The sequence below is a fragment of the Galeopterus variegatus genome, unplaced genomic scaffold (genome assembly GCF_000696425.1).
Source record: "Galeopterus variegatus unplaced genomic scaffold, G_variegatus-3.0.2 Scaffold10137, whole genome shotgun sequence".
In the NCBI taxonomy this organism is placed as follows: domain Eukaryota; kingdom Metazoa; phylum Chordata; class Mammalia; order Dermoptera; family Cynocephalidae; genus Galeopterus; species Galeopterus variegatus.
The window spans coordinates 41,819-54,750 of NW_007736248.1; the positions used below are offsets into that span (position 1 = coordinate 41,819).

The window sequence follows — 12,932 nt, forward strand, 5'->3', positions numbered from 1 at the left end:
AGAGAAAATATCTCAAAACAAGAAAATCCATATATGGTAAACCCACTACCCACGCCATCCTGATGGGGAAAAGCAGAAAGCTTTTTCTCTAAGAACAAGGACATGACAAGGATTCTCACTCTCACCACTCCTATTTGGCAGAGAAAATATCTCAAAACAAGAAAATCCATATATGGTAAACCCACTACCCACGCCATCCTCATGGGGAAAAGCAGAAAGCTTTTTCTCTAAGAACAAGGACATGACAAGGATTCTCACTCTCACCACTCCTATGTGGTGCGGTATTGGAAGTACTACCTAGAGCAATTAGTAAGAGAAAGAAATAAAGGGCATCCAAATTCAAACATCTGAAGTCAACTTGTCCCTGTTTGCATATGACATGATTTTATATATAGAAAAACCTAAAGACTCCATCAAAAAAACTTCTAGAGCTGATAAATGATTCAGCAAAGTTGTAGGATACAAAATCAATATACAGAAATCAGTAGCATTTGTATACAGCAATAATGAACTAGCAGGAAAATAAATCAAGAAAGCAGGGCCATTTTTAATAGCCACCCCCCCCACCAAAAAAAAACTAGTAATTAATTTAACCAATAAAGTAATAGATCTCTAAAATGAGGACTACAAAACATAGATGAATGAAATTAAAGAGGGCCCTAAAAGATGGAAAGATATTCCATGTCATTGATTGGACGAATTAATGTTGTGAAAATGTCCATACTACACGAAGTGATCTACAGATTCAACACAATCCCCAAAATATCAATGTGATTCTTCAGAGGACTCCCATATGATCCAGTAGTTGCCACTACTGGGAATATATCCAAAAAAAAAAACAAAATCAGCATGTTGAAGAGATATCTGCACTCCATGTTTGTTTCAGCGCTATTCACAATAGCCAAAATTTGCAATCAAACTAAGTCTCCATGGGAAGATGAATAGATCAAGAAAATGTGGTGTATTTACACAATGGAATACTACTAATCCACAAAAAATATGAAATCCTGTCATTTGCAGCAACATGGATGAAACTGGAGGTTGCTATGTTAGGTATAGTGAGCCAGGCATAGGAAAATAAATACCAAAACAGATTAGTCTGATAGGAGATCTTAGTTCATTTATTGCAATATAATTTACATGGATTAAGGAGATTACAACAAGCTGAAAAATATAATGAAGTTTAAGATGACATAAAGACTGGAGGAAGAGACTCTTTATTTTTTTTAATGGAAATTCGGCTGTAAGAATGCAAAAAATAAAAATAAGTACAGGTTACATGAAAATGGTGGAGGTTAATGTTGGTTTATTGCAGAATAAAGACAATCATGATGTCCATGTTTCTAATAACATCCAATTTACTCCTCTCCCCATTCACCCTTATCTCACATATTTTTAAGCAAAAACATAGAATCCACTATGCTGAACTAAAAAATGCCTGTGCTTCTTCATCCTCTCCTTAAAACCCGTTAAAATAGAGGCAACATCACTCTGTCTATTGCAGGTACCTTTCCATGTGCTCAGCATTCCATCTATTGCTCCCACCTTATTGCATTAATCTTTCTTTTATCTCCTTTGGCTGGATTTCATCCAACACTACCTATACATATTATCATAGCTTTCTTCTTAAAAAAAAAAAAGTACTCATTTTTGATAAATTCCCCAAAGTTTCTCTCTCAGTACAAATTTACATCTAATTTCTTAAAAAGACTACTGAAAACATTGATTTCACTTCTATAATTTTTATTCACTTTTTAATTTATTACTGGACTGGCTTATACCCTAGTGAAACCACTCTTTCAAAGTCAACGTTAGTTTATCTATTGCTTAATAAAAAAGATTCTTGTGGGTTGCCATTTTACATTTTAATAGTGTAGCAATTAAAAATAGTCTTCCCTTCCTAAATTCTCTTAAGTTTGTAAGCATACATTTCAGCTTTTTTGTTATTGCCAGCCTATTTTTATGGTTGATCTTCACTTTCTATTATCAACTTCACTTTCTCTGATTTCTGAATGTCGAAGTTCCATGGGGCTTGATCACATAACTGCTTACCTTCATGTACTATGCTGTTTCTCTCCCTGTCTTTGCATCCACTGCCAAGGGCTTGTATACAACCTGTTTATAAACTGATAAAAAAGTATTTATACTTTCTTGCAGTTCCTTATGTTAACCCCAGTCCCATATATATCAAATTCTTGTACATCACATTCCTCATTCTCCAGTTTAGTCAATAATGTTTCTCACCATTCAGTTATCTAAAAACTTTGGGGCAGTTCTCCCTTCTACTCTTCCTTAAAACTCACAGTTTATAGTCTATGCTGCAATTTTACATACAAAGCATTGATAACTTTCGTCTATTTCTGCTGATTTTCATCACAATGCCTTGGAATAAGCCTTTATCTCTCACCTGGACTAATGCATTGACAGGCACACAAAACTTTCTATATTCACTCACCTCTCCTACTCTTGCCCTCCCTTTTTTATTGAAATATAATTGACTATACATATTTGTGGAGTACAGAGGTGAATATTAATACCTATGTACAATGTATGATGACCAATTAAGCATAATTAGCATATTCATCATCACACAATGTAAGCATTTCTTTGTTCTGAGGACATTCAATCTCCCCTCTTCTAGTCATTTCAAAACAGACAGTAAATTATTGTTAATTGTAGGTCCCTAGCTCAACTGTATATGAGCAGAACTTACTTTTGTTAACTAGCTATTTTGTGCCCATTAACACATTTCTTGGTGTCTCTCCTCCCAGTCTCCCTTTCCCGGGTCTAGACACTCGTTTTGTTCTCCTCTTCTGAAAGTTCAACGTATTATTCTTTCATTCTTTGTTTCTTTGATTGTTCTTTCTTTCTTTCTCTTTCTTCCTTTCTTTCCTTCCTTGCTTATCTTTTTCTTTCATTCTTTGTATCTTTCTTTCATAGCTCCCTCTTATGAGTGAGAATATATGGTATTTTTCTCTCTGTGGCTGGCTTATCCAACTTAACATAATTTTCTCTAAAATCATCTATGCTGCTACAAATGATAGAATATCATTCTTTTTTATAGTTGAGTAACATTCCATTGTGAATATACACACCAAAGTTTCTTTATCTAGTCATCCATTGATGGACATTTAGGTTGGTTCCATATCTTGGCTATTGTAAGTAGAGCTGTGATGAACATGGGAGTGCTGGTATCCCTTTGAAATGATGAACTCTATTCCTTTGGGTATATAACCAGAAGTGGGATTGCTGGATTTGCATGGTAGTTCTACCAAAAGTTGTTTGAGAAACCTCCATTCTGTCTTCCATAATGGCTGTACTACTTTATCATACAACAACAGTGTAGAAGAATTCCCTTTTCTCCACATCCTCACCAGCATTTGTTATTCTATCTTCTTGATAATAGACAGTCTAGCTGGGGTGAGATGATATCTCAGTGTGGTTTTAGTTTGCATTTCCCTGATGATTAATGATGTTGAGCATTTTTTCATGTATCTGTTGGCCATTTGTATGTCTTCCTTTGAAAAATGTCTATTTAGCTTCTTTGCTCATTTTTTAAGAAGATTATTTGATTTTTTACTATGAAGTTCTTTGAGTTCTTTGTATATTTTGGATATTAATCCCTCATTGGATGTATTGTTTGCATATATTTTCTTCCATTCTGTAGTTTGTTTTTTTAAACTCTGTTGATTGTTTCCTTTGCTGTGCAGAAGCTTTTTAGTTGGATATAATTCCATTTGTTTATTTTTCTTGTTGTTGTTGCTTGTGCTTTGGGGGTCTTATTCATAAAGTCTTTGGCCAGTCCTACATCCTGAAGTGTTCTGCCTATGTTTCCTTCTAGGAGTTTTATAGTTTCAGGTCTTAAAAAAAATCCATTTTGCATTGATTTTGGTTTATAGCAAGAGGTATGGATGTAGTTTCATTCTTCTACACATGGATATCCCAGAACCATTTACTGAATAGGCTGTACCTTCCCCAGTTTATGTTCTTGGCAACCTTTACAAAAATCACTTAACTGTAAGTACCTTGGCTGATTTCTAGGATCTCTATTCTGTTCCATCAGTCCATGTATCTGTTTTTATGCCAATACCATGCTGTTTTTGATTACTTTAGCTTTGTAGGATGATTCAAAGTCAGGTACTGTTTTTTTAATTATGTATTTATTTATTTATTTAATCATTCATTCATTCATTCATTCATTCATTTTGCTCAGGACTGCTTTGGCTATTTAGGGACTTTTTTGTTCCATATGAATTTTAGGATTTTTTTTCTATTTCTGTGAAAAATGTCATTGATAATTTGATAAGAATTTCATTGATTCTGTGTGATGGCTTTGGGTAATGTGGACAACGTCACTACGTTCATTCTTCCAATCCATGAACAAGGGATGTCTTTCCATCTTTTGGTGTTCTCTTTAATTTTTTTTTAATCAGTGATTTGTAGTTCTCACTGTAGAGATCTTTCACCTCTTTGGTTAAATTTATCCATAAATATTTTTATTTCTTTTTCAGCTATTGTAAAAGGGATTGCTTTATTTCTCTTTCAGATAATTTGTTATTGGCATATAAAAATGCTACTGATTTTTGTATGTTGATTTTCTATTCTGCAACTTAACTGAATTTGTTAATTAGCTCTAACAGTTTTTTGGTGAAGTCTTTAAGAGTTTCTATATATAAGAACATGTAGTCTGCAAACAGGGGCAATTTAATTTCCTACATTCCAATTTGGATGTCCCTTATTGCTTTCTCCTGCCTGATTGTTCTGGCTAGAATGTCCAGTATTATGTTAAAGAAGAGTGGGGAAGGTTGGCATTCTTGTCTTGTTCCATATCTTAGAGGGAAAGCTTTCAATTTTTGTATGCTCAGTATGATATTACCTGTGGGTTTGTTGTACATAGCCTTTATTATGTTAAGGTTATTCCTTCTATACCTAATTTGTTCTGTTTTTACCATAAACTCGTGTTGAATTTTATCAAACGGTTTTTCTGTGTCTGTTGAAATGATCATATGGGTTTTGTCCTTCATTTTGTTGATGCAATTTATTACATATATTGTTTTGTATATTTTGAACCATTCTTAAATCACTGGGATGAATCCCACTTTATCATGATGGATAATTTTTCTGATTTGCAGTTGGATTATTATGCTAGTATTTTGTTGAAGATTTTTGCACCTATGTTCATCAAGGATACTAGTCTAGTTTTTTGTTGTTTATTGTTGTTTTTGTTGTTTTGTTCTTAACTTGTTTGGTATTGGGAAAATGCTAGTCATAAAATGAGTTTGAAAGACTTTCCTTCCCTCAGGTTTTGTAATAATTTGAGAAGAATTTGTATTAGTTCTTCTTTAAAAGTTTAGCAGAATTCAGCAGTGAAACCATCTGCTCCTGGGCTTTTCTTTGATTGAAGACTTTTTATTACAGATTCAATCTCATCATTTGTTATTCATCTGTTCAGATTTTCTGTTTCTTCATGATTCAATTATGGCCAGTTGTAAGCATCCATAAATTTATTCATTTTTTCTAGTTTTTCAACTTATTGGCATATAGTTGTTTTTAATAGTATCTAATGATTCTGTGTATTTAGTTGTAATGGTTCCTTTTTCATCTTTGATTCTATTAACTTGAGTCCTTTTTTTTCTTAGACTAGCTAAAGGTTTGTCACTTTTTTAATATATTTAAAAAAAAAAACTCTTCATTTATTGATCTTTTGTATTGCCTTTTTAGTCTTGATTTTATTTGTGCTCTGATCTTTATTAGATCTTTCTTTCTACTTCTTTTGGGTTTGTTTTTTGGGGGGGGTTGTTTGTTTTTTCAGATTTTATTTATTTTTATTTTTTAATATTATTTATTATAAGCATATTATTATTACAAACTGTGATTTTTCTTTTTGCCCTTTACCCAACCTGTCCCTTCCCAAACCTCCACCCACCTCACACCCACCTCCAGTATTCCTAAAGTTAATGTAATTGTTTAGATCTTTTTCTTTCTTTATTTATTTCTTTTAGTTCCTTGAGTTAAATCATTTAGTTGTTTATTTGAACTATTCCCACTTTTTTTGATGTAGTCTTTTATTGCTATAAATTCCTTCTTAGAACTGCTTTTTATGCATCCCATAGGTTTTGCTCTATTGTGTTTCCATTATTATCTGTCTCTAGAAATTTTTAAATTTCATTCTTAATTCTTTCTTTGACCCAATAGTTATTTAAGAGCATGTTGTTTAACTTTCATGTATTTGTACTGTTTTTAAAGTTTTTTTTTGTTACTGATTTCTAGTTTTATAGTATTGTGGTAGGAAAAGATACTGGGACTCTTTCAAAGTCCGGCACTCACTTCTTTCCTTCTCCTGAGTGGGCTTTGTCTCTCTCTGCACTACTTGGGGTTAAGGAAGGGCTAACGCTATAAATAAGATTCTGTCTTTCCTACCCTCTTCAATGCATCTTTTATTATTATTAAGCTAAAACCAGCTACTGTGATCTTTTACCTTTTATCTCTTGTGAAGGTTTTTGTTGTTATTGTTTGTTTGTTCTCCTGCATTGATAGATGGCCAAAATTGATGTGTCTGTGGCAAGAAAATCACTGGAGTTTTTACTCACCTATCTTGCCTCTATCCCTCAAAAATTTTTTCCCTACAATCTATATATGAATCGGCGTAAATTCATTTCCAAAATATAAAACTTCTAACTGTAAATCTAAATATAAATTCTTCTTTAGAAATTCCACTTGGAATTCCATTTTGCATCTCAAAGCAAACATGTTGGAACATGAAGTTTCCATTTTCCTGAACCGTACTATCTTCTGGTCCTATATTTCTAATTGTAGAGACACAGACAATATTGTTGCCTAACCACAGATCCCTCTAGACATTAAACATACCTTTTCTTCCTATCACCAGTAATTTATCATCATATCTCATCTATTCTGCTTCCTAAATATTTTTAGTGTCTTCTTCACCTCTTCATCTCCTTTTTCAATTCTACTACAATATTGTTGCCTAACCACAGATCCCTCTAGACATTAAACATACCTTTTCTTCCTATCACCGGTAATTTATCATCATATCTCGTCTATTCTGCTTCCTAAATATTTTTAGTGTCTTCTTCACCTCTTCATCTCCTTTTTCAATTCTACTCTAATTTATCACTTCATACTATCTTTATTGAGCTATGTTAATAGACCTTTGTTAGTCTCTCTACATCTAGCCCTATCTCTAGCCAATAATTTTAAAGGCATTCAGGGTGATTTATCTTCAGAATTGGTATCCCAAACATTTTTCTCAAAATTCACATCTATCCATCCTCTACAATAGGTTTCAAATATTAAATATAATGTATGTTGTATGAAATTTATTTTTTCTTTAACACATCATCTATAGCTACTCTCTTCTTATCTTGTCTTCTATTGTTAGATAAAATGGGACTTTTTAATTTCAGTCTTAAGAAGCCACATTATAAAGATATAAAGGTCAAAAGAATACTGACACCTTCAGAATCAGGTCCTAAATTATGTGTACAGCAGAAAATGCCTTGTATAGTAACAACCCTTTTTCTCTCCTCATTCCCTAACATGCTGTGAATGCCTCAGTCACTATGAATTTGCAAAGTTCCATAAAAAACAATAATCTGCTTGTCCCATTAAATTCATTTAATGAAATTTTATATGATAACATTTTATAGTGTCTCCAATAAAAGACACATATGAATCTTTACTACATTTTCTTCTTTTTAAATATTATTTCCTTAGCATTATCACTTATGTACAAAAAAGAAAACCTGGAATTACTGCAGTGTAGTAAAAAGTCTCCTGAGAGTTTAGAAACAGGAGTTCTGAATTCATTTCTCGCCCTACCAAGCAGTATAAAAACAGAGAATTCACTTAAACACCTCAGGTGTCAGGTTTCTCACTACTGAGAAGATACTCAGTTTATTGGATGATATTTATGTTTGCTTCAGTTTTAACAGATTCTATAATTTGTGTTTCATTCATAATCAAAACAGAGCAGTGGGGATTTTGACTTATCACATTTTTAGTTTTTATTTTCATTCCAAGCAAAATAGAAAAGCCCCCCAAATAATTGTTTATATAATTTCTGGAAACATTGGAGAAGAAGCTGAGATGAGAGGGAACCAAATTCTCCCTTCTCTTGAGACCCAGAAATGAAGTTCACTCTAAGAAGAGACGTTAGATTTAAAAATTGAAGTGGAATTTTCAAAACTGCATGGATAAAATATCAGACTGATACCTTATTTTTTACTATACAGACCTGAACTTTACTTTTTGCATGGAAATAGAGTAAAACTCTTTATTCTAAATGCCAGTAATTCTAAATTGTTGATTTGCAAAAAGATCATTTGAACTAGACTCCAATTTCTTTTCTTATCAAATTTTCCTTTTAGTGGATATTTTTAGATAATGGCATTAATGTAAACAAGTCAGAAAGGGAAATGTGTTAATTTAGTTTGGCAAGTATTGTTGGGCACTTGCCAAGTACTGAGACTGATAAAAATCTTGCTTTACACCAACCTCTGATTGTAAGAAGGTTAATGGGTGTCTAAAAACAGAGACAGAAAACCTAAAGAGCTGTGAGACTATTTTAGTTTTTAACTGGGAAATCATGACAACTAATAAACGATTAAGAAAAGGAGTAATCAAATGTGGCTTTGGGATACTATAGAAACTTTGAAGGAAAATGTTAGACTAGAAATGTCCCTTCAATAAAAATGGCAGTAAAAATATTAGTTAAAATAATATGTGATTTTTCTATTGTATATTAGCCCTTCAAAAAACATATTGCAGACAACATTTTATTTGTTTCTCATAGGAACTCTGTAAAAAGAATGTGGAAAATTCTGTTATACTCCCATAATAGATGAGAAATCAGGAATTAGGAGAGAGAATATATTTGGATCATGAATCCTCTAAGTAGGTTCAGAATCTAGTTCTTGCATAAGTGGACTTTTTTATTGCCCATTGTATGAAGAACACTAGATAGAAATTGTGAATAAAAGAAAAGCTAACATTTCTTAAGGACTTTGTACTTGAATGCCTTCTGAAAATGCTGCTATAAAACGACACAGTAGCCCTCCAAATTCACATAACAGAATAAAAACTCAAAAAAATTAGATAAGATGTTAAAGTAAATTTCAGAGATGCTAGTTGATACTGTTTTTTTTGTTTGTTTGTTTTTTAAGTTTTTATTCTAAGTCCCAAGCATTATCGCTATAGGAAGTGCTGGGATTTAGGTAGTTTAAAGGGAATAAGAAAGAGTAAATGAATGGATAAATATCATGATTATGTGCAAATAAAACTGTTATATTTGGAGAGCAAAGATCATATTGGATAAGGTTTCAATACCAACAGAACATAGTTGAAAAGGGAGATCAGAATCATATTTTAACACTTTAAATTTCAGCTGTTTCATTTGTACTATGTATTTGAAATGTGTACCATGTATTTTAATTCAGGAGTGGAAAAACATTTTACGAAAGGGAAATGCAAGGACCATTTTATTCGTTAATCACAATTCAAAAGCCAGATGTTGACAAAAAGTATGTTTAATAAATACCTTAGTAATAATTTATCTCAAGATATATGCAACAGAGAAGGTAAAAGTCACTAAAAATTTTATTTCTCATTATTCCTTGCAGTTAGGCAAGACCATGTTGTTAGTCCTGGGCAACGAGCTGGCAGATATGATGTGTGCCACTTCAAAGCTAGGTTGGTGCTTTTCTGGTCCCTCTCACTTTGCAAGGTGCATGTTTGTTCCAGATGGATATTTTAGCTACACGGTGTTGGGCTGTACTTCATCTACACTCCTGAGTGACTATGTAGAGGAGAGATTCCCTCTACCGTTGCCATGGAACTGCAGTGGACATGAACCAGAGCATGAATTCAACTTCGGATTTGTTAAACCACTGTGATTGTGACAATTTGTGTTACTATGACACAATACTAACTGGCAATTTGCTAATTTGTGTCACTATAGCCAATACTTACTGGTAGAAGTAGTTGGCACCACAGCACAGACATGGAACTGCAGTGGACATGAACCAGAGCATGAATTCAACTTCGGATTTGTTAAACCACTGAGATTGTGACAATTTGTGTTACTATGACACAATACTAACTGGCAATTTGCTAATTTGTGTCACTATAACCAATACTTACTGGTAGAAGTAGTTGGCACCACAGCACAGACAACAAAAGTAAAAGTAAACAAATGGGATTTTATGAAACTAAAAAGATTCTACATAGCAAAGGAAACAATCAACAGAGCAAAGAGACCACCTATAGAATGGGAGAAAATATCTGCAAACTATGAATCCGACAAGGGGCTAATTTCCAGAATACACAAGGAATGTAAACAACTCAATATTAAGAAAATAACCCAATTTAAACACAGGCAAAGTTGCTCAATAGACATTTCTCAAAAGAAGACATATGAATGGCCAGCAGGTACATGAAAAAATGCTCAATATCACTAATCACCAGGGAAATGCAAATTAAAACCACATTGAGATAGCATCTCATCCACTTAGACTGGCTTTGATCAAAAAGACAGAAAATAACAAGTGCTAGAAAGGATGTGGAGGAAGGGAAAACTTCATACGTTCTTGGTGGGATTGTAAATTAGTTCAACCATTAGGGAAAACAGTGTGGAGGTTTCTCAAACAGCTACAGATAAAACTACCTTATGACCTAGCCATTCCACTACTGGGTATATACCCAAAAGAATGGAAAGCATCCTACCAAAGGTATACCTGCACCCCCGTTTATCACAACTCTGTCCACAATAGGCAAACTATGGAACCAACCTAAATTTCCATTAACAGGATTGGATAAATAAAATGTGGTATATAGACACAACGGAATACTACTCACTCATAAAAATGAATGGGCCAGGGGAGGGCTCCCACTGGGCTGATGGCAGCTGGGCACGGATGAAACCAAGGCAGGAGCTATTCAGTCTTCTCCCTCAGATGAGGCTGGGATGTGCTAAGACTCCCTTGGGCATCTGGATAGTGGAGGCTGGCCCTGGGCCCCTTCTGTGGTATGGTCCTGGAAAACTTTGCTGTGCAGCTGGTACAAGCGGACTGGCTGGGCACCCTTGGCAACAAGACCTACTCGGCTGGTGGCTAGCACTTTCTTGTGCTGGACTTGAAGTGGCCACAGGTAGTGGCCATGCTGTGGCACCTGTTCTTCTAGGTGGGTGTTGTGATGGAGCCCTTCTACCATGGTGTCATGAAGAAATTCCAGCTCCACCCAGAGATTCTGCAGCAGGAGAATTCAAAACTTACCTATGCCAGGCTGAGTGGAATTGGACAGTCAGGATGATTCTCTAGGGTTGTTTGTCATGATATCAACTATTTGGCTTTGTCAGGTGTTCTATCAATATTTGGCAGACATGGTGAGAACCCATATTCCCTGATGAATCTCCTGGCAGACTTTGATGGTGGTGGCCTCACATGTACATTGGACACTGTGATGGCTCTTTTTCAATGAACGTGCTCTGGCAAAGGTCAGGTCATTGATGTAAATGTGGTGGAAGGAACAGCATATCACCTAAGTACTTTTCTGTGGAAAACTCAAAAATCCAGTCTGTGGGAACAAATTCAAGGACAGATCATATTATACAGTGGAGCACCTTCCTGCACTACTTACACGACAACAGATGAAGAACTCATGGCTGTTGGAGGCATAAAACCCCGGTTCTATGAGCTTCTGATCAAAGGACTTAGATTGAAGTTTGATGAACTTCCCCATCAGATGAGCATGACTGGCCACAAATGAAGGAGAAAGTTGAAGATGTATTCGCAAAAAAGACAAAAGCAGACTGGTGTCAAACTTTTGACAGCACAGATGCATGTGTCACCCAGGTGCTGACTTTTGAAGGGTTGTCCATCGTGATTATAACAAAGAATGGAGCTCATTCATCACTGATGAGGAGCTGGGTGTGACATCCTGCCCTGCACCTCTGCTGTCAAACACCCCAGCCATCTCTTCTACCAAAAATAATCCTTTACTAGGAGAACAAACCAAAGAGATACTTAAAGGATTTGGGTTCAACCAGGAAGAGATCGATCAGTTTTACTCATATAAAATCATTGATAGTAATAAAGTAAAAGATATTCTGTAACTTCCAGGCATACAGCTCAAGTGAATCTGAGTATTGCATTTGTAGAATAGAGTAATACATAAACTTGTGTGCATGGAAACATGGAAGAGCAGTGTTGCAGTGGTCCAACTATTTCAATCAAAAAACAACCAAAGACTGATTACAAACTAATGATTGAATTCTAAAAATAGTTATCATCAGGGCTTCTGATTTAGGAATATTTTTCTGTACAAATATTAAATTATGCCACTTTTCCTGCCTTCCAATGTACTTGAATATTGATATCATGAATTTGTTGGTATTAAAATAATTATATACTTACATTTTAAATGAATTAATATAATGCATTTTTAGTAAATGAAGGGGTTTATTTTTCCCCCAAAAGAATGAAATTCTGCCATACACAGCAACATGGATGAGCTTGGAGAAAATTACATTAAGTGAAATAAGCCAGTCACAGAAAGAGAAATACTGCGTGTTCTCACACATACGTGGAAGCTAAAAAAAAAAAAAAAATGAACAAAACAAAAACAAATAAATAGGAATAATAAATTTAACTGTTAATAGGTCACAGAAAGAGAAATACTGCGTGTTCTCACACATACGTGGAAGCTAAAAAAAAAAAAAAATGAACAAAACAAAAACAAATAAATAGAATAATAAATTTAACTGTTAATAAGTAGGAAACAGTAAAATAATTTTGGTTTTCTTTAATTTAAAAAGAAACAAGAGGAGAGAGAAGAACTATGGTTACTAGAGGTGAGAAAGTTGATTGGGGAGAAGGGATAGTGAGAGGGTGATTAATGGGCACAAAAGTACAGTA

General features: G+C 34.2%; 1 pseudogene; it reads left to right on the forward strand.

Moving 5' to 3' along the window:
* Window positions 1-11,028: 11,028 nt before the first annotated feature.
* LOC103609822 lies at window positions 11,029-12,130 on the forward strand (annotated as a pseudogene).
* The last annotated feature ends 802 nt before the right edge of the window (window positions 12,131-12,932 follow it).